Here is a 25,530-nt window from a genome sequence, read left to right on the forward strand (position 1 = left end):
GAATGGAATGGAGTGGAATCAACCCGAATGGAATGGAATGCAGTGGAGTGGAATGGAATGAAATCAACCCGAATGGAACGGAATGGAATTTAATTGAAAGGAATGGAATGGAATCAACACGAATGGAATGGAATGGAATGGCATGGAATGGAAAGGAATGGAAGGGAATCAACCCGAATGGAATGGAATGGAATAGAATTGAATGGAATGGAATCACCACGAATCTAATGGAATGGAATTGAATGGAATGGAATGCAATGGAATCAACCAGAATGGAATGGAATTTAATTGAATGCAACGGAATGCAATGGAATCAACTGGAACGGAATGGAATGGAATGGAATGGAATGGAATGGAATGGAATGGAATAGAATGGAATCAACATGAATGAAATGGATTGCCATGGAACGGAATGGAATGGAATGGAATTGAATCAACCCGAATGGAATGGAAAGGAATGGAATGGAATGGAATGGAATGCAATCGAATGGAATGGAATGGAATAAACATGTATAGAGTGGAATGGAATGGAATGGAGTGGACTGGAATGGAATGGAATCAACCCGAATGAAATGGAATGAAATGCAATGGAATGGAATGGAATGGAATCATCCGGAATGGAATGGAATGGAATGGAATGGAATGGAATGGTATGGAATGGAATTGAATGGAATCAACCCGAATAGAATGAAATGGAATGGAATGGAATTGAATCAATTCGAATGGATTGGAATGGAATGGAATTGCAAGGAATGGAATCACCACGAATCTAATGAATGGAAATGAATGGAATGGAATGCAATGGAGTCAACCCGAATGGAATGGAATGGAATGGAATGCAATGCAATGGAATCAACAGGAATGGAATGGAATGGAATGGAATGGAATGGAATGGAATCGAATTGAAAGGAATGGAATGGAATGGAATGGAATGGAATGGAATGGAATGGAATGGAATGGAATGGAATGGAATCAACCCGAATGGAATTGAATCAACCCGAATGGAATGGAATGTAATTGAATGAAATGGAATGGAATTAAATGGAACGAAATGGAATCAACCCGAATGGAATGGAATGGAATGGAATGGAATGGAATGGAATGGAATGGAATGGAATAGAATGGTATGGATTGGAATGGAATGGAATGGAATGGAATGGAATATAATGGATTGGAATCAACCCGAATGGAATGGAATGGAACGCAATGGAATGGAATTCAATGCAACGGAATCAGCCCGATTGGAATAGAATGGAATGGAATGGAAAGGAATGGAATGGAATGGAATAGAATTGAATCAACATGAATGTAATGTAATGGAATGGAATGGAATGGAATGGAAAGGAGTGGAATCAACCAGAATGAAATGGAATGGAATGGAACTGAATGGAATGGAATTGAATGGAATGGAATGGAATGGAATCTACCCGAAAGGAATGGAATGGAAGGGAATGGAGTGGAATAGAATGGAATGGAATGGAATCAACCCTAATGGAATGGAATGGAAAGGAATGGAATGAAATGCAATGAAAAGGAACGGAATGGAATCAACACGAATGGAATGGAAAAAATGGCATGGAATATAATGGAATGGAATGGAATCAACCCGAATGGATTGGAGTGGAATGGAATGGAATGGAATGGATTGGAATGGAACGGAATCAAAATGAATCTAATGGAATGGAATGGACTGGAATCAACCCGATTGGAACGGAATGGAATGGAACGGAAAGGAATCAACCAGAATGGAATGGAGTGAAATGGAATCAACCCGAATGGAATGGAATGGAATGGAATGGAATGGAATGGAATGCAATCAACCCGAATGGATTGGAAAGGAATTGAATGGAATGGAATGGAATCAACCCGAATGGAATGGAATGGAATGGAATGGAATGGAATGGAATGGAATGGAATGGAATCAACCCGAATGGAATGGAATGGAATGGAATGGAATGGAACGGACTGTAATCAACCCGAATCGAATGGAATGGATATGAATAGAATGGAAGGGAATGGAATGGATTGGAATCAATCGGCTTGGAATGAAATGGAATGGAATGGAATCAACCCGAATTGAATGCAATGGAATGGAAGAGAATGGAATGGAATGGAACGGAATGGGATCAACCCGAATGGAATGGAATGCAATGCAATGGAATGGAATCAACCCGAATGGATTGGAATGGAATGGAATGGAATGAAATGGAATGGAATGGAATCGACCCAAATGGAATGGAATGGAATGGAATGAAATGGAATCGAATGGAATGGAATGAACCCAATGGAATGGAATGGAATAGAATGGAATGGAATGGAATGGAATGGAATCAACCTTAATGGAATGGACTCAAACAGAATGGAATGGAATGGAAAAGAATGGAATGGAATGGAATGGAATGGAATAGAATGGAAAGGAATGGAATGGAATGGAATCAACCCGAATGGAATGGAATGGAATGAAACGGAATGGAATAGAGTGGAATGGAATCAACGCGAATGGATTGCAATGGAATAGCATGGAATGGAATGAAATGGAATGGAATCAACCCGAATGGAATGGAATGGAATGGAATGGAAGGGAATAGAATGGAATTAACCCAAATGCAATGGAAAGGAATGGTATGGACTGGAATCAACCCGAATGGAATGGAATGGAATGGAATGGAATGGAATGGAATGGAATGGAATCAACCCGAATGGATTGGAATGGAATGGAATGGATTGGAAAGGAATGGAATGGAATGGAATGGAATGGAGTGCAATGGAATAAACAAGAATGGAATGGAAAGGAAAGGAAAGGAATGGAATGGAATGGAGTGGAATGGAATGGAATCCACACGAATGTAATGGAATGGAATGGAAAGGAATCAAACCGAATGGAATGGAATGGAATTGAATGGAAAGGAATCAACCCGAATTGAATGGAATCAAATCCAATGGAAAGGAACGGAATGGAATGGAATGGAATCAACCCGAATCGAATGGAATCAACCCGAATGGAATGGAATGGAATGGAATGGAATGGAATGGAATGGAATGGAATGGAATGGGATGGAATCAACCGGAATGGAATGGAATGGAATGGAATGGAATGGAATGGAATGGAACGGACTGGAGTCAACCCAAATGGAATGGAATGGAATGGAATGGAATGGAATCAACCTGAATGGAATTGAATGTAATTGAATGGAATGGAATGGAATGGAATGAAATGGAACGAAATGGAATCAACCAGAATGGATTGGAATGTAATGGAATGGAATGAAATGAAATGGATTCAATCCGAATGGAATGGACTGGAATGGCATGGAATGGAATGGAATGGAATGGAATCAACAGGAATGGAATGAAATGGAATGGCATGGAATGGAATGGAATGGAATGGAGTCAATCCGAATGGAATGGAATGGAATGGAATGGAATGGAATGGAATGGAATGGAATAGAATGGAGTGGATTGGAATGGAATGGAATGGAATGAAATGGAATATAATGAAATGGAATCAACCCGAATGGAATGGAATGGAATGGAATAGAATGGAATGGAATGGAATCAACACGAATGGAATGGAATGGAATGGAATGAAATCAACCCGAATGAAATGGAATGGAATGGAATGGAATGAAATAAACCCGAATGAAATGGAATGGAATGGAATGGAATGAAATCAACCCGAATGAAATGGAATGGAATGGAATGGAGTGGAATGGAATGGAATGGAATGGAATCAACCCAAAAGGAATGGAATGGAAGGGAATGGAATGGAATAAAATTGAATGGAATGGAATCAACTCGAATGGAATGGAATGGAATGGAATGAAATGCAGTGAAATGGAACGGAATGGAATCAACCCGAATGGAATTTAATGGAACGGCATGGAATGGAATGGAATGCAACGGAATCAACCCGAATGGAGTGGAGTGGAATGGAATGGAATGGAATCAACCCGAATGGAATGGAATGGAATGGAACGGAACGGAATGCAATGGAATGGAATCAACCCGAATGGAATGGCATGGAATGGAATGGAATGGAATGGAATGGAATCAACCCGAATGGAATGGAATGGAATGGAATGGAATGGAATGGAATGGAATGGAATGCATTGGAATCAACCAGAATGGAATGGAATGGAATGGATTGGAATGGAATGTAATGGAATAGATTCAACACGAATTTAATGGAGTGGAATAGAATGGAATGGAATCAACCCGAATGGAGTGGAATGGAATGGAATGGAAAGGAATGGAATGGAATCAACCCGAATGGAATGGAATGGAATGGAATGGAATGGAATGGAATGGAATGAACCCGAATGGAATGGAATGGAATGGTACGGACTGGAATCAACCCGAATGGAATGGAATATAAGGGAATGGAATGGAAGGGAATGGAATGGAATCAACCCGAATGGGATGGAATGTAGTTGAATGGAATGGAATGGAATGGAATGAAATGGAACGAAATGGAATCAACCCGAATGGAATGGAATGGAATAGAATGGAATGGAATCAACCCGAATGTAATGGAATGTAATGGAATGGAATGGAATGGAATGAAATGGAACGAAATGGAATCAACCAGAATGGAATGGAATTGAATGGAATGGAAGGGAATGGAATCAACCCGAATGGAATGGAATGGAATGGAATGGAATGGAATGGAATGGAATGGAATGGAATCAACCGGAATGGAATGGAATGGAATGGAATAGAATGGAATGGAACGGACTAGGATCAACCCAAATGCAATGGAATGGAAGGGAATGGAATGGAATGTAAAGGAATGGAATCAACCTGAATGGAATGGAATGTAATTGAATGGAATGGAATGGAATGGAATGAAATGGAACGAAATGGAATCAACCAGAATGGAATGGAATGGAATGGAATGGAATGAAATGAAATGGATTCAACCCGATTGGAATGGACTGGAATGGCATGGAATGGAATGGAATCAACACGAATGGAATGAAATGGAATGGCATGGAATGGAATGGAATGGAGTCAATCCGAATGGAATGGAAGGGAATGGAATGGAATGGAATGGAAAGGAATGGAATAGAATGGAATGGATTGGAATGGAATGGAATGGAATGAAATGGAATATAATGAAATGGATTCAACCCGAATGGAATGGAATGGAATGGAAAGCAATGGAATGGAATGGAATGGAATCAACATGATTGGAATGGAATGGAATGGAATGAAATGCAATGAAATGGAACGGAATGGAATCAACCAGAATGGAATGGAATGTAATGGAATGGAATGAAATGAAATGGATTCAATCCGAATGGAATGGACTGGAATGCCATGGAATGGAATGGAATGGAATGGAATCAACAGGAATGGAATGAAATGGAATGGCATGGAATGGAATTGAATGGAATGGAGTCAATCCGAATGGAATGGAATGGAATGGAATGGAATGGAATGGAATAGAATGGAGTGGATTGGAATGGAATGGAATGGAATGAAATGGAATATAATGAAATGGAATCAACCCGAATGGAATGGAATCAACCCGAATGGAATGGAATGGAATGGAATGGAATGGAATGGAATGGAATGGAATCAACCGGAATGGAATGGAATGGAATGGAATAGAATGGAATGGAACGGACTAGAATCAACCCAAATGGAATGGAATGGAAGGGAATGGAATGGAATGTAAAGGAATGGAATCAACCTGAATGGAATGGAATGTAAATGAATGGAATGGAATGGAATGGAATGAGATGGAACGAAATGGAATCAACCAGAATGGAATGGAATGTAATGGAATGGAATGAAATGAAATGGATTCAACCCGATTGGAATGGACTGGAATGGCATGGAATGGAATGGAATCAACACGAATGGAATGAAATGGAATGGCATAGAATGGAATGGAATGGATTCAATCCGAATGGAATGGAATGGAATGGAATGGAATGGAATGGAATGGAATAGAATGGAATGGATTGGAATGGAATGGAATGGAATGAAATGGAATATAATGAAATGGAATCAACCCGAATGGAATGGAATGGAATGGAAAGCAATGGAATGGAATGGAATGGAATCAACATGATTGGAATGGAATGGAATGGAATGGAATATAATAGAATGGAATCAACCCGAATGGAATGGAATGGAATGGAATAGAATGGAATGGAATGGAATCAACACGAATGGAATGGAATGGAATGGAATGAAATGCAATGAAATGGAACGGAATGGAGTCAACCCGAATGGAATGGAATGGAACGGCTTGGAATGGAATGGAATGGCATATAATCAACCCGAATGGAGTGGAGTGGAATGGAATGGAATGGAATGGAATGGAATCAACCCGAATGGAAAGAATGGAATGGAATGGAATGGAATGGAATGGAATGGAAAGGAATTAAACCGAATGGAGTGGAATGGAATGGAATGGAATGGAATGGAATGGAATGGAATGGAATGGAATGGAATGGAATGGAATCAACCCGAATGGAATGGAATGGAAGGGAATGGAATGGAATAGAATGGAATGGAATGGAATGGAATCAACCCGAATGGAATGGAATGGAATGGAATGGAATGGAATGGAATGGAATGAACCCGAATGGAATGGAATGGAATGGAATGGAATGGAACGGACTGGAATCAACCAGAATGGAATGGAATATAAGGGAATGGAATGGAAGGGAATGGAATGGAATCAACAAGAATGGGATGGAATGTAATTGAATGGAATGGAATGGAATGGAATGAAATGGAACGAAATGGAATCAACACGAATGGAATGGAATGGAATAGAATGGAATGGAATCAACCCGAAAGGAATGGAATGTAATTGAATGGAATGGAATTGAATGGAATGAAATGGAACGAAATGGCATCAACCAGAATGGAATGGAATTGAATGGAATGGAATCAACCCGAATCGAATGGAATCAACCCGAATGGAATGGAATGGAATGGAATGGAATGCAATGGAATGGAATCAACCGGAATGGAATGGAATGGAATGGAATGGAATGGAATGGAACGGACTGGAATCAACCCAAATGGAATGGAATGGAAGGGAATGGAATGGAATGGAATGGAATGGAATCAACCTGAATGGAATGGAATGTAATTGAATGGAATGGAATGGAATGAAATGGAACGAAATGGAATTAACCAGAATGGAATGGAATGTAATGGAATGGAATGAAATGAAATGGATTCAACCCGATTGGAATGGACTGGAATGGCATGGAATGGAATGGAATGGAATGGAATCAACACGAATGGAATGAAATGGAATGGCATGGAATGCAATGGAATGGAATGGAGTCAATCCGAATGGAATGGAATGGAATGGAATGGAATGGAATGGAATGGAATGGAATGGAATAGAATGGAACGGATTGGAATGGAATGGAATGGAATGAAATGGAATATAATGAAATGGAATCAACCCGAATGGAATGGAATGGAATGGAAAGCAATGCAATGGAATTGAATGGAATCAACACGATTGGAATGGAATGGAATGGAACGGAATATAATAGAATGGAAACAACTCGAATGGAATGGAATGGAATGGAATGGAATGGAATGGAATCGACACGAATGGAATGGAATGGAATGAAATCAACCCGATTGAAATGGAATGGAATGGAATGGAATGGAATGGAGTGGAGTGGAATGGAATGGAATCAACCCGAAAGGAATGGAAGGGAATGGAATTGAATAGAATTGAATGGAATGGAATCAACTCGAATGGAATGGAATGGCATGGAATGAAATGCAATGAAATGGAACGGAATGGAGTCAACCCGAATGGAATGGAATGGAACGGCATGGAATGGAATGGAATGGAGTATAATCAACCCGAATGGAGTGGAGTGAAATGGAATGGAATGGAATCAACCCGAATGGAATGGAATGGAATGGAATGGAACGGAACGGAATGGAATGGAATGGAATCAACCCGAATGGAATGGAATGGAATGGAATGGAATGGAATGGAATCAACTCGAATGGAATGGAATGGAATGAAATGCAATGGAATCAACCAGAATGGAATGGAATGGAATGGCATTGCATGGAATGGAATGTAATGGAATCAACCTGAATGGAACGGAATGGAATGGAATGGAATGGAATGGAATAGATTCAACACGAATCTATTGGAATGGAATGGAATGGAATGGAATGGAATGGAATGGAATGGAATCAACCCTAATGGAATGGAATGGGATGGAACGGAATGGAATCAACCTGAACGGAAAGGAATGGAATGGAATGGAATCAACACGTGTCTAATGGAAAGAAATGGAATGGAATGGAATGGAATGGAATCAACACGAATGGAATGGAATGGAATGGAATGGAATGGAATGGAATGGAACGGAACCGAATGGGATGGAATCAACCGGAATGCAAAGGAATGGAATAGAATGGAATCAACCCGAATGGAATGGAATGGAATGGAATAGATTCAACACGAATCTAATGGAATGGAATGGAATGGAAATGAATGGAATGGAATGGAATCAACCCGAATGGAGTCGAATGGAATGGAATGGAATGGAATGGAATGGAATGGAATGGAATCAACCCGAATGGAATGGAATGGAATGGAATGGAATGGAATTGAAAGGAATGGAATGGAATCAACCCGAATGGAATGGAATGGAATGGAATGGAATGGAATGGAATGGAATGAACCCGAATGGAATGGAATGGAATGGAATGGAATGGAATGGAACGGACTGGAATCACCCGAAAGGAATGGAATAGAAGGGAATGGAATGGAAGGGAATGGAATGCAGTCAAACCGAATGGGATGGAATGTAATTTAATGGAATGGAATGGAATGGAATGAAACGGAACGAAATGGAATCAACCCGAATGGAATGGAATGGAATAGAATGGAATGGAATCAACCCGATTGGAATGGAATGTAATTGAATGGAATGGAATGGAATGGAATGGAATCAACCCGAATGGTATGGAATCAACCCGAATGGAATGGAATGCAATGGAATGGAATGGAATGGAATGGAATGGAATGAACCGGTATGGAATGGAATGGAATGGATTAGAATGGAATGGAACGGACTGGAGTCAACCCGAATGGAATGGAATGGAAGGGAATGGAATGGAATGGACTGGAATGGAATCAACCTGAATGGAATGGAATGTAATTGAATGGAATGGAATGGAATGGAATGAAATGGAACGAAATGCTATCAACCCGAATGGAATGGAATGGCACGGAATGGATTCAACACGTATGTAATGAAATGGAATAGCATGGAATGGAACGGAATAGAATGGAGTCAGTCCGAATGGAATGGAATGGAATGGAATGGAATGAAATGGAATGGAATGGATTGGAATGGAAAGGAATGGAATGAAATGGTATATAATGGAATGGAATGGAATGAAATGGAACGAAATGGTATCAACCCGATTGGAATGGAATGGAATGGAATGGAATTGAATGGAACGGATTCAACCCGAGTGGAATGGAGTGGAATGGCATGGAATGGAATGGAATGGAATGGAATCAACACGAATGGAATGAAATGGAATGGCATGGAATGGAATGGAATGGAATGGAGTCAATCCGAAGGGAATGGAATGGAATGGAATGGAATGGAATGGAATAGAATGGAATGGATTGGAATGGAAAGGAATGGATTGAAATGGAATATAATGGAATGGAATCAACCCGAATGGAATGGAATGGAATGGAAAGCAATGGAATGGAATGGAATGGAATCAAAACGATTGGAATGGAATGGAATGGAATGGAATGGAATGAAATGGAATGGAATGGAATCAAACCGAATGGAATGGAATGGAATAGAATGGAACGGAATGGAGTCAACACGAATGAAATGGAATGGAATGGAATGGAATGGAATGGAAAGGAATGAAATCAACCCGAATGCAATGGAATGGAATGGAATGGAATGGAATGGAATGGAATCAACCCGAAAGGAATGCAATGGAAGGGAATTTAATGGAATAGAATTGAATGGAATGGAATCAACACGAATGGAATGGAATGGAACGGAATGAAATGCAATGAAATGGAACCAAATGGAGTCAACCCGAATGGAATGGAATGGAACGTCATGGAATGGAATGGAATGGAATGGAATGGAATCAGCCCGAATGAAGTGGAGTGGAATGGAATGGAATGGAATCAACCCGAATGGAATGGAATGGAACGGAAAGGAATGGAATGGAATGGAATGGAATCAACCCGAATGGAATGGAATGGAATGGAATGGAATCAACCCGAATGGAATGGAATGGAATGGAATGGATTGCAATGGAATCAACCAGAATGGAATGGAATGGAACGGCATGGCCTGGAATGGAATGGAATGGAATCAACCCGTATGGAAAGGAATGGAATGGAATGGAATGGAATGGAATGGAATGGAATAGATTCAACACGAATCTAATGGAATGGAAAGGAATGCAATGGAATGGAATGGAATCGAGCAGAATGGAATCCACCCGAATGGAATGGAATGGAATGGAATGGAATCAACTGGAATGAAATGGAATGGAATGGAAGTGAATGGAATGGAATTGAATGGAATGGAATGGAATCAACCCGAATGGAATGGAATGGGATGGAACGGAATGGAATCAACCTGAACAGAAAGGAATGGAATGGAATGGAATGGAATGGAATGGAATGGAATGGAATGGAATGGAATCAACCGGAATGGAGTGGACTGGAATGGCATGGAATGCAGTGGATTGGAATGGAACGGAATCAACACGAATCTAATATAATGGAATGGAATGGAATGGAATTTAATGGAATGGATTGGAGTCAACTCGATTGGAACGGAATGCAATGGAATGGAATGGAATGGAATGGAATGGAATCAGCCGGAATGGAATGGAAGGGAATAGAATCAACCCGAATGGAATGGAGTGGAATGGAACGGAATGGAATGGAATGGAATGGAATCAACCCGAATGGAATGGAATGGAATGGAATGGAATCAACCCGAATGGAACGGAATGCAATGGAATGCAAAGGAATCAACCCGAATGGAATGGAATGGAATGGCATGGAATGGAAAGGAATGGAATCGGATCAACCCGAATGGAATGGAATGGAATGGAATTGAGTGGAATGGAATCACCACGAATCTAATGGAATGGAATTGAATGGAATGGAATGAAATGGAATCAACACGAATGGAATGGAATGGAATGGAATCTAATGGAATCAACTGGAATGCAATGGAAAGGAATGGAATGGAATGGAATGGAATCAACACGAATGGAATGGAATGTGATGGAACGGGATGGAATCAACACGAATGGAAAGGAATGGAATGGAACGGAATCAACACGAATCTAATGGAATGGAATGGAATGGAAGGGAATGGAATCCACACGAATGGAATGGAATGGAATGGAATGGAATGGAATGGAATGGAATGGAATGGAATCCACATGAATGGAATGGAATGGAATTGAATCAACCGGAATGGAATGGAATGGAATGGAATGCAATGGAATGGAATGGAATCAACCCGAATGGAATGGAATGTGATGGAACGGAATGGAATGGAATGGCATTGAATCAACCCGAATGGAATGGAATGGAATGGAATGGAATGCAATGCAATTGAATGGAAGGGAATGGAATGGAATGGAATGGAATCAACATTAATGGAGTGGAATGCAATTGAATGGAATTGACTGGAATGGAATGGAATCAACCCGAAGGGAATGGAATGGAATGGAATGGAATGGAATCATCACGAATGAAATGGAATGGAATGGAATGGTATGGAATGGAATTGAATGGAATCAACCCGAATAGAATTAAATGGAATGCAATAGAATGGAATCAATCCGAATGGAATGGAATGGAATGGAATGGATTGGAATGGGATTGAATCAACCCGAATGGAATGGAATGGAATGGAAGAGAATGGAATGGAATGGAACGGAATGGAATCAACCCGAATGGAATGGAATGGAATGGAATGGAATGGAATGGAATGGAATCAACCCGAATGGAATGGAATGGAATGGCATGGAATGGAATGGAATCAACACGAATGGAATGGAATGGAATGGAATGGAATGGAATGGAATGGAGTCAATCCGAATGGAATGGAATGGAATGGAATGCAATGGAATGGAATAGAATGGAATGGAATGGAATGCAATGGAATAAAATGGGATACAATGGAATGGAATCAACCCGAATGGAATGGAATGCAATGGAATGGAATGCAATGGAATCAACCCGATTGGAATGGAATGGAATGGAATGGAATGGAATAGAATGGAATCAACCCGAATGGAATGGAATGGAATGGAACTGAATGGAATGGAATGGAATCAACCCGAATGAAATGGAATGGAATGGAAGGAACGGGATGGAATGAAATCAACCGGAATGAAATGGAATGGAATGGAATGGAATGGAATGGAATGGAATCAACCCGAAAGGAATGGAATGGAGGGGAAGGGCATGGAATAGAATGGAATGGAATGGAATGAACTCGAATGGAATGGAATGAAATTCAATGAAATGGAACGGAATGGAATCAACCCGAATGGAATTGAATGGAATGGCATGGAATGGAATGCAATGGAATGGAATCAACTCGAATGGAGTGGAGTGGAATGGAATGGAATGGAATGGAATTGAATGGAATGGAATCAACCCGAATGGAATTGAATGGAATGGAACGGAAAGGAAAGGAATGGAATGGAATCAAGACGAATGGAATGGAGTGGAATGAAATGGCATGGAATCAAACCGAATGGAGAGAAATAGAATGGAATGGAATGGAATCAATCCTAATGGAATGGAATGGAATGGAAAGGAATGGAATCAACCCAAATGGAATGGAATGGAATCAAATGGAATGGAATGGAATGGAATGGAATGAACCCAAAGGGAATGGAATGGGATGGACTGGCATCAACCCGAATGGAATGGAATTGAATGTAATTGAATGGAATGGAATAGAATGGAATGAAATGGAACGAAATGGAATCAACCAGAATGGAATGGAATGTAATGGAACGGAATGAAATGAAATGGATTCAATCCGAATGGAATGGACTGGAATGCCATGGAATGGAATGGAATGGAATGGAATCAACAGGAATGGAATGAAATGGAATGGCATGGAATGGAATGGAATGGAATGGAGTCAATCCGAATGGAATGGAATGGAATGGAATGGAATGGAATGGAATGGAATGGAATAGAATGGAGTGGATTGGAATGGAATGGAATGGAATGAAATGGAATATAATGAAATGGAATCAACCCGAATGGAATGGAATGGAATGGAATAGAATGGAATGGAATGGAATCAACACGAATGGAATGGAATGGAATGGAATGAAATCAACCCGAATGAAATGGAATGGAATGGAATGGAATGAAATCAACCCGAATGAAATGGAATGGAATGGAATGGAGTGGAATGGAATGGAATTGAATGGAATCAACCCAAAATGAATGGAATGGAAGGGAATGGAATGGAATAGAATTGAATGGAATGGAATCAACCTGAATGGAATGGAATGGAATGGAATGAAATGCAGTGAAATGGAACGGAATGGAGTCAACCCGAACGGAATGCAATGGAACGGCATGGAATGGAATGGAATGCAACGGAATCAACCCGAATGGAGTGGAGTGGAATGGAATGGAATGGAATCAACCCGAATTGAATGGAATGGAATGGAACGGAACGGAATGCAATGGAATGGAATCAACCCGAATGGAATGGCATGGAATGGAATGGAATGGAATGGAATGGAATGGAATCAACCCGAATGGAATGGAATGGAATGGAATGGAATGGAATGGAATGCATTCGAATCAACCAGAATGGAATGGAATGGAATGGAATGGAACAGATTCAACACGAATTTAATGGAGTGGAATGGAACGGACTGGAATCAACCCGAATGGAGTGGAATGGAATGGAATGGAATGGAATGGAATGGAATGGAATCAACCCGAATGGGATGGAATGTAGTTGAATGGAATGGAATGGAATGGAATGAAATGGAACGAAATGGAATCAACCCGAATGGAATGGAATGGAATAGAATGGAATGGAATCAACCCGAATGGAATGGAATGTAATGGAATGGAATGGAATTGAATGGAATGAAATGGAACGAAATGGAATCAACCAGAATGGAATGGAATTGAATGGAATGGAATGGAATCAACCCGAATGGAATGGAATCAACCCGAATGGAATGGAATGGAATGGAATGGAATGGAATGGAATGGAATCAACCGGAATGGAATGGAATGGAATGGAATAGAATGGAATGGAACGGACTAGAATCAACCCAAATGGAATGGAATGGAAGGGAATGGAATGGAATGTAAAGGAATGGAATCAACCTGAATGGAATGAAATGTAATTGAATGGAATGGAATGGAATGGAATGAGATGGAACGAAATGGAATCAACCAGAATGGAATGGAATGTAATGGAATGGAATGAAATGAAATGGATTCAACCCGATTGGAATGGACTGGAATGGCATGGAATGGAAAGGAATCAACACGAATGGAATGAAATGGAATGGCATAGAATGGAATGGAATGGAGTCAATTCGAATGGAATGGAATGGAATGGAATGGAATGGAATGGAAGGGAATGGAATGGAATGGAATAGAATGGAATAGAATGGAATGGATTGGAATGGAATGGAATGGAATGAAATGGAATATAATGAAATGGAATCAACCCGAATGGAATGGAATGGAATGGAAAGCAATGGAATGGAATGGAATGGAATCAACATGATTGGAATGGAATGGAATGGAATGGAATATAATAGAATGGAATCAACCCGAATGGAATGGAATGGAATGGAATAGAATGGAATGGAATGGAATCAACACGAATGGAATGGAATGGAATGGAATGCAATGCAATGAAATGGAACGGAATGGAGTCAACCCGAATGGAATGGAATGGAACGGCATGGAATGGAATGGAATGGCATATAATCAACCCGAATGGAGTGGAGTGGAATGGAATGGAATGGAATGGAATGGAATCAACCCGAATGGAAAGAATGGAATGGAATGGAATGGAATGGAATGGAATGGAAAGGAATTAAAGCGAATGGAGTGGAATGGAATGGAATGGAATGGAATGGAATCAACAAGAATGGAATGGAATGGAAGGGAATGGAATGGAATAGAATGGAATGGAATGGAATGGAATCAACCCGAATGGAATGGAATGGAATGGAATGGAATGGAATCAACCCGAATGGAATGGAATGGAATGGAATGGAACGGACTGGAATCAACCAGAATGGAATGGAATATAAGGGAATGGAATGGAAGGGAATGGAATGGAATCAACAAGAATGGGATGGAATGTAATTGAATGGAATGGAATGGAATGGAATGAAATGGAACGAAATGGAATCAACACGAATGGAATGGAATGGAATAGAATGGAATGGAATCAACCCGAAAGGAATGGAATGTAATTGAATGGAATGGAATTGAATGGAATGAAATGGAACGAAATGGAATCAACCAGAATGGAATGGAATTGAATGGAATGGAATCAACCCGAATCGAATGGAATCAACCCGAATGGAATGGAATGGAATGGAATGGAATGCAATGGAATGGAATCAACCGGAATGGAATGGAATGGAATGGAATGGAATGGAATGGACTGGAATCAACCCAAATGGAATGGAATGGAAGGGAATGGAATGGAATGGAATGGAATGGAATGGAATCAACCTGAATGGAATGGAATGTAATTGAATGGAATGGAATGGAATGGAATGAAATGGAACGAAATGGAATTAACCAGAATGGAATGGAATGTAATGGAATGGAATGAAATGAAATTGATTCAACCCGATTGGAATGGACTGGAATGGCATGGAATGGAATGGAATGGAATGGAATCAACACGAATGGAATGAAATGAAATGGCATGGAATGCAATGGAATGGAATGGAGTCAATCCGAATGGAATGGAATGGAATGGAATGGAATGGAATGGAATGGAATAGAATGGAACGGATTGGAATGGAATGGAATGGAATGAAATGGAATATAATGAAATGGAATCAACCCGAATGGAATGGAATGGAATGGAAAGCAATGCAATGGAATGGAATGGAATCAACACGATTGGAATGGAATGGAATGGAACGGAATATAATAGAATGGAAACAACTCGAATGGAATGGAATGGAATGGAATAGAATGGAATGGAATGGAATCGACACGAATGGAATGGAATGGAATGAAATCAAGCCGATTGAAATGGAATGGAATGGAATGGAATGGAATGGAGTGGAATGGAATGGAATCAACCCGAAAGGAATGGAAGGGAATGGAATTGAATAGAATTGAATGGAATGGAATCAACTCGAATGGAATGGAATGGCATGGAATGAAATGCAATGAAATGGAACGGAATGGAGTCAACCCGAATGGAATGGATTGGAACGGCATGGAATGGAAAGGAATGGAGTATAATCAACCCGAATGGAGTGGAGTGAAATGGAATGGAATGGAATCAACAAGAATGGAATGGAATGGAATGGAATGCAATGGAACGGAACGGAATGGAATAGAATGGAATCAACCCGAATGGAATGGAATGGAATGGAATGGAATGGAATGGAATGGAATGGAATGGAATGGAATCAACTCGAATGGAATGGAATGGAATGGAATGAAATGCAATGGAATCAACCAGAATGGAATGGAATGGAATGGCATGGCATGGAATGGAATGTAATGGAATCAACCCGAATGGAACGGAATGGAATGGAATGGAATGGAATCAACACGAATCTATTGGAATGGAATGGAATGGAATGGAATGGAATGGAATGGAATGGAACGGAACGGAATGGGATGGAATCAACCGGAATGCAAAGGAATGGAATAGAATGGAATCAACCCGAATGGAATGGAATGGAATGGAATAGATTCAACACGAATCTAATGGAATGGAATGGAATGGAATTGAATGGAATGGAATGGAATCAACCCGAATGGAGTCGAATGGAATGGAATGGAATGGAATGGAATGGAATGGAATGGAATGGAATGGAATGGAATCAACCCGAATGGAATGGAATGGAATGGAGTGGAATGGAATGGAATGGAATGGAATCAACCCGAATGGAATGGAATGGAATGGAATGGAATGGAATGGAATGGAATGGAAAGGAATGGAATGGAATCCACCCGAATGGAATGGAATGGAATGGAATGGAATGGAATGGAATGAACCCGAATGGAATGGAATGGAATGGAACGGACTGGAATCACCCGAAAGGAATGGAATGGAAGGGAATGGAATGGAAGGGAATGGAATGCAGTCAAACCGAATGGGATGGAATGTAATTGAATGGAATGGAATGGAATGGAATGAAATGGAACGAACTGGAATCAACCCGAATGGAATGGAATGGAATAGAATGGAATCAACCCGAATGGAACGGAATGGAATGGAATGCAAAGGAATCAACCCGAATGGAATGGAATGGAATGGCATGGAATGGAAAGGAATGGAATCGGATCAACACGAATGGAATGGAATGGAATGGAATTGAGTGGAATGGAATCACCACGAATCTAATGGAATGGAATTGAATGGAATGGAATGAAATGGAATCAACCCGAATGGAATGGAATGGAATGGAATCTAATGGAATCAACTGGAATGCAATGGAAAGGAATGGAATGGAATGGAAAGGAATCAACACGAATGGAATGGAATGTGATGGAACGGGATGGAATCAACACGAATGGAAAGGAACGGAATGGAACGGAATCAACACGAATCTAATGGAATGGAATGGAATGGAAGGGAATGGAATCCACACGAATGGAATGGAATGGAATGGAATGGAATGGAATCCACATGAATGGAATGGAATGGAATTGAATCAACCGGAATGGAATGGAATGGAATGGAATGCAAAGGAATGGAATGGAATCAACCCGAATGGAATGGAATGTGATGGAACGGAATGGAATGGAATGGAATTCAATCAACCCGAATGGAATGGAATGGAATGAACCCGAATGGAATGGAATGGAATGGAACGGAATGGAATGGAATGGAATGGAATCAATCCGAATGGAATGGAATGGAATGGAATGGAATAGAATGGAATGGAATCAAACCGAATGGAATGGAATCTAATGGAATGGAATGGAATCAATCCGAATGGAATGGCATGGAATGCAATAGAATGGAATGGAATGGAAATGAGTGGAATGGTTTCAACACGAATCTAATGGAATGGAATGGGATGGAATGGAATGGAATGGAATCGACCGGAATGGAATGGAATGGAAGGGAATCAACAGGAATGGAATGGAATGGGATGGAACGGAATGGAATGGAATGGAATCAACCAGAATGGAATGGAATGGAATGGAATGGAACGGAATGGAATGGAGTCAATCCAAATGGAATGGAAGGGAATGGAATGGAATGGAATGGAAAGGAATGGAATAGAATGGAATGGATTGGAATGGAATGGAATGGAATGAAATGGAATATAATGAAATGGATTCAACCCGAATGGAATGGAATGGAATGGAAAGCAATGGAATGGAATGGAATGGAATCAACATGATTGGAATGGAATGGAATGGAATGAAATGCAATGAAATGGAACGGAATGGAATCAACCAGAATGGAATGGAATGTAATGGAATGGAATGAAATGAAATGGATTCAATCCGAATGGAATGGACTGGAATGCCATGGAATGGAATGGAATGGAATGGAATCAACAGGAATGGAATGAAATGGAATGGCATGGAATGGAATTGAATGGAATGGAGTCAATCCGAATGGAATGGACTGGAATGGAATGGAATGGAATAGAATGGAGTGGATTGGAATGGAATGGAATGGAATGAAATGGAATATAATGAAATGGAATCAACCCGAATGGAATGGAATCAACCCGAATGGAATGGAATGGAATGGAATGGAATGGAATGGAATGGAATGGAATCAACCGGAATGGAATGGAATGGAATGGAATAGAATGGAATGGAACGGACTAGAATCAACCCAAATGGAATGGAATGGAAGGGAATGGAATGGAATGTAAAGGAATGGAATCAACCTGAATGGAATGGAATGTAATTGAATGGAATGGAATGGAATGGAATGAGATGGAACGAAATGGAATCAACCAGAATGGAATGGAATGTAATGGAATGGAATGAAATGAAATGGATTCAACCCGATTGGAATGGACTGGAATGGCATGGAATGGAATGGAATCAACACGAATGGAATGAAATGGAATGGCATAGAATGGAATGGAATGGATTCAATCCGAATGGAATGGAATGGAATGGAATGGAATGGAATGGAATAGAATGGAATGGATTGGAATGGAATGGAATGGAATGAAATGGAATATAATGAAATGGAATCAACCCGAATGGAATGGAATGGAATGGAAAGCAATGGAATGGAATGGAATGGAATCAACATGATTGGAATGGAATGGAATGGAATGGAATATAATAGAATGGAATCAACCCGAATGGAATGGAATGGAATGGAATAGAATGGAATGGAATGGAATCAACACGAATGGAATGGAATGGAATGGAATGAAATGCAATGAAATGGAACGGAATGGAGTCAACCCGAATGGAATGGAATGGAACGGCTTGGAATGGAATGGAATGGCATATAATCAACCCGAATGGAGTGGAGTGGAATGGAATGGAATGGAATGGAATGGAATCAACCCGAATGGAAAGAATGGAATGGAATGGAATGGAATGGAATGGAATGGAAAGGAATTAAACCGAATGGAGTGGAATGGAATGGAATGGAATGGAATGGAATGGAATGGAATCAACCCGAATGGAATGGAATGGAAGGGAATGGAATGGAATAGAATGGAATGGAATGGAATGGAATCAACCCGAATGGAATGGAATGGAATGGAATGGAATGGAATGGAATGGAATGGAATGGAATGAACCCGAATGGAATGGAATGGAATGGAATGGAATGGAACGGACTGGAATCAACCAGAATGGAATGGAATATAAGGGAATGGAATGGAAGGGAATGGAATGGAATCAACAAGAATGGGATGGAATGTAATTGAATGGAATGGAATGGAATGGAATGAAATGGAACGAAATGGAATCAACACGAATGGAATGGAATGGAATAGAATGGAATGGAATCAACCCGAAAGGAATGGAATGTAATTGAATGGAATGGAATTGAATGGAATGAAATGGAACGAAATGGCATCAACCAGAATGGAATGGAATTGAATGGAATGGAATCAACCCGAATCGAATGGAATCAACCCGAATGGAATGGAATGGAATGGAATGGAATGCAATGGAATGGAATCAACCGGAATGGAATGGAATGGAATGGAATGGAATGGAACGGACTGGAATCAACCCAAATGGAATGGAATGGAAGGGAATGGAATGGAATGGAATGGAATGGAATCAACCTGAATGGAATGGAATGTAATTGAATGGAATGGAATGGAATGAAATGGAACGAAATGGAATTAACCAGAATGGAATGGAATGTAATGGAATGGAATGAAATGAAATGGATTCAACCCGATTGGAATGGACTGGAATGGCATGGAATGGAAGCGAATGGAATGGAATCAACACGAATGGAATGAAATGGAATGGCATGGAATGCAATGGAATGGAATGGAGTCAATCCGAATGGAATGGAATGGAATGGAATGGAATGGAATGGAATGGAATAGAATGGAACGGATTGGAATGGAATGGAATGGAATGAAATGGAATATAATGAAATGGAATCAACCCGAATGGAATGGAATGGAATGGAAAGCAATGCAATGGAATGGAATGGAATCAACACGATTGGAATGGAATGGAATGGAACGGAATATAATAGAATGGAAACAACTCGAATGGAACGGAAAGGAATGGAATGGAATGGAATGGAATCAACCCGAATGGAATGGAATGGAATGGAATGGAATCAACCCGAATGGAATGGAATGGATTGCAATGGAATCAACCAGAATGGAATGGAATGGAACGGCATGGCCTGGAATGGAATGGAATGGAATCAACCCGTATGGAAAGGAATGGAATGGAATGGAATGGAATGGAATGGAATGGAATAGATTCAACACGAATCTAATGGAATGGAAAGGAATGCAATGGAATGGAATGGAATCGAGCAGAATGGAATCCACCCGAATGGAATGGAATGGAATGGAATGGAATCAACTGGAATGAAATGGAATGGAATGGAAGTGAATGGAATGGAATTGAATGGAATGGAATGGAATCAACCCGAATGGAATGGAATGGGATGGAACGGAATGGAATCAACCTGAACAGAAAGGAATGGAATGGAATGGAATGGAATGGAATGGAATGGAATGGAATGGAATGGAATCAACAGGAATGGAGTGGACTGGAATGGCATGGAATGCAGTGGATTGGAATGGAACGGAATCAACACGAATCTAATATAATGGAATGGAATGGAATGGAATTTAATGGAATGGATTGGAGTCAACTCGATTGGAACGGAATGCAATGGAATGGAATGGAATGGAATGGAATGGAATCAGCCGGAATGGAATGGAAGGGAATAGAATCAACCCGAATGGAATGGAGTGGAATGGAACGGAATGGAATGGAATGGAATGGAATCAACCCGAATGGAATGGAATGGAATGGAATGGAATGGAATCAACCCGAATGGAACGGAATGCAATGGAATGCAAAGGAATCAACCCGAATGGAATGGAATGGAATGGCATGGAATGGAAAGGAATGGAATCGGATCAACCCGAATGGAATGGAATGGAATGGAATTGAGTGGAATGGAATCACCACGAATCTAATGGAATGGAATTGAATGGAATGGAATGAAATGGAATCAACACGAATGGAATGGAATGGAATGGAATCTAATGGAATCAACTGGAATGCAATGGAAAGGAATGGAATGGAATGGAATGGAATCAACACGAATGGAATGGAATGTGATGGAACGGGATGGAATCAACACGAATGGAAAGGAATGGAATGGAACGGAATCAACACGAATCTAATGGAATGGAATGGAATGGAAGGGAATGGAATCCACACGAATGGAATGGAATGGAATGGAATGGAATGGAATGGAATGGAATCCACATGAATGGAATGGAATGGAATTGAATCAACCGGAATGGAATGGAATGGAATGGAATGCAATGGAATGGAATGGAATCAACCCGAATGGAATGGAATGTGATGGAACGGAATGGAATGGAATGGAATTGAATCAACCCGAATGGAATGGAATGGAATGGAATGGAATGCAATGCAATTGAATGGAAGGGAATGGAATGGATTGGAATGGAATCAACATTAACGGAGTGGAATGCAATTGAATGGAATTGACTGGAATGGAATGGAATCAACCCGAAGGGAATGGAATGGAATGGAATGGAATGGAATGGAATCATCACGAATGAAATGGAATGGAATGGAATGGTATGGAATGGAATTGAATGGAATCAACCCGAATAGAATTAAATGGAATGCAATAGAATGGAATCAATCCGAATGGAATGGAATGGAATGGAATGGATTGGAATGGGATTGAATCAACCCGAATGGAATGGAATGGAATGGAGGAGAATGGAATGGAATGGAACGGCATGGAATCAACCCGAATGGAATGGAATGGAATGGAATGGAATGGAATGGAATGGAATCAACCCGAATGGAATGGAATGGAATGGCATGGAATGGAATGGAATCAACACGAATGGAATGGAATGGAATGGAATGGAATGGAATGGAATGGAATGGAGTCAATCCGAATGGAATGGAATGGAATGGAATGCAATGGAATGGAATAGAATGGAATGGAATGGAATGCAATGGAATAAAATGGGATACAATGGAATGGAATCAACCCGAATGGAATGGAATGCAATGGAATGGAATGCAATGGAATCAACCCGATTGGAATGGAATGGAATGGAATGGAATAGAATGGAATCAACCCGAATGGAATGGAATGGAATGGAACTGAATGGAATGGAATGGAATCAACCCGAATGAAATGGAATGGAATGGAAGGAACGGGATGGAATGAAATCAACCGGAATGAAATGGAATGGAATGGAATGGAATGGAATGGAATGGAATGGAATCAACCCGAAAGGAATGGAATGGAGGGGAAGGGCATGGAATAGAATGCAATGGAATGGAATGAACTCGAATGGAATGGAATGGAATGGAATGAAATTCAATGAAATGGAACGGAATGGAATCAACCCGAATGGAATTGAATGGAATGGCATGGAATGGAATGCAATGGAATGGAATCAACTCGAATGGAGTGGAGTGGAATGGAATGGAATTGAATGGAATGAAATGGAACGAAATGGAATCAACCAGAATGGAATGGAATTGAATGGAATGGAATGGAATCAACCCGAATGGAATGGAATCAACCCGAATGGAATGGAATGGAATGGAATGGAATGGAATGGAATGGAATGGAATCAACCGGAATGGAATGGAATGGAATGGAATAGAATGGAATGGAACGGACTAGAATCAACCCAAATGGAATGGAATGGAAGGGAATGGAATGGAATGTAAAGGAATGGAATCAACCTGAATGGAATGAAATGTAATTGAATGGAATGGAATGGAATGGAATGAGATGGAACGAAATGGAATCAACCAGAATGGAATGGAATGTAATGGAATGGAATGAAATGAAATGGATTCAACCCGATTGGAATGGACTGGAATGGCATGGAATGGAAAGGAATCAACACGAATGGAATGAAATGGAATGGCATAGAATGGAATGGAATGGAGTCAATTCGAATGGAATGGAATGGAATGGAATGGAATGGAAGGGAATGGAATGGAATGGAATAGAATGGAATAGAATGGAATGGATTGGAATGGAATGGAATGGAATGAAATGGAATATAATGAAATGGAATCAACCCGAATGGAATGGAATGGAATGGAAAGCAATGGAATGGAATGGAATGGAATCAACATGATTGGAATGGAATGGAATGGAATGGAATATAATAGAATGGAATCAACCCGAATGGAATGGAATGGAATGGAATAGAATGGAATGGAATGGAATCAACACGAATGGAATGGAATGGAATGGAATGAAATGCAATGAAATGGAACGGAATGGAGTCAACCCGAATGGAATGGAATGGAACGGCATGGAATGGAATGGAATGGCATATAATCAACCCGAATGGAGTGGAGTGGAATGGAATGGAATGGAATGGAATGGAATCAACCCGAATGGAAAGAATGGAATGGAATGGAATGGAATGGAATGGAATGGAAAGGAATTAAACCGAATGGAGTGGAATGGAATGGAATGGAATGGAATGGAATCAACAAGAATGGAATGGAATGGAAGGGAATGGAATGGAATAGAATGGAATGGAATGGAATGGAATCAACCCGAATGGAATGGAATGGAATGGAATGGAATGGAATCAACCCGAATGGAATGGAATGGAATGGAATGGAACGGACTGGAATCAACCAGAATGGAATGGAATATAAGGGAATGGAATGGAAGGGAATGGAATGGAATCAACAAGAATGGGATGGAATGTAATTGAATGGAATGGAATGGAATGGAATGAAATGGAACGAAATGGAATCAACACGAATGGAATGGAATGGAATAGAATGGAATGGAATCAACCCGAAAGGAATGGAATGTAATTGAATGGAATGGAATTGAATGGAATGAAATGGAACGAAATGGAATCAACCAGAATGGAATGGAATTGAATGGAATGGAATCAACCCGAATCGAATGGAATCAACCCGAATGGAATGGAATGGAGTGGAATGGAATGCAATGGAATGGAATCAACCGGAATGGAATGGAATGGAATGGAATGGAATGGACTGGAATCAACCCAAATGGAATGGAATGGAAGGGAATGGAATGGAATGGAATGGAATGGAATGGAATGGAATCAACCTGAATGGAATGGAATGTAATTGAATGGAATGGAATGGAATGGAATGAAATGGAACGAAATGGAATTAACCAGAATGGAATGGAATGTAATGGAATGGAATGAAATGAAATTGATTCAACCCGATTGGAATGGACTGGAATGGCATGGAATGGAATGGAATGGAATGGAATCAACACGAATGGAATGAAATGGAATGGCATGGAATGCAATGGAATGGAATGGAGTCAATCCGAATGGAATGGAATGGAATGGAATGGAATGGAATGGAATGGAATGGAATGGAATAGAATGGAACGGATTGGAATGGAATGGAATGGAATGAAATGGAATATAATGAAATGGAATCAACCCGAATGGAATGGAATAGAATGGAAAGCAATGCAATGGAATGGAATGGAATCAACACGATTGGAATGGAATGGAATGGAACGGAATATAATAGAATGGAAACAACTCGAATGG

Source organism: Pan troglodytes, chromosome 16 (assembly GCF_028858775.2).
Source record: "Pan troglodytes isolate AG18354 chromosome 16, NHGRI_mPanTro3-v2.0_pri, whole genome shotgun sequence".
NCBI lineage: Eukaryota > Metazoa > Chordata > Mammalia > Primates > Hominidae > Pan > Pan troglodytes.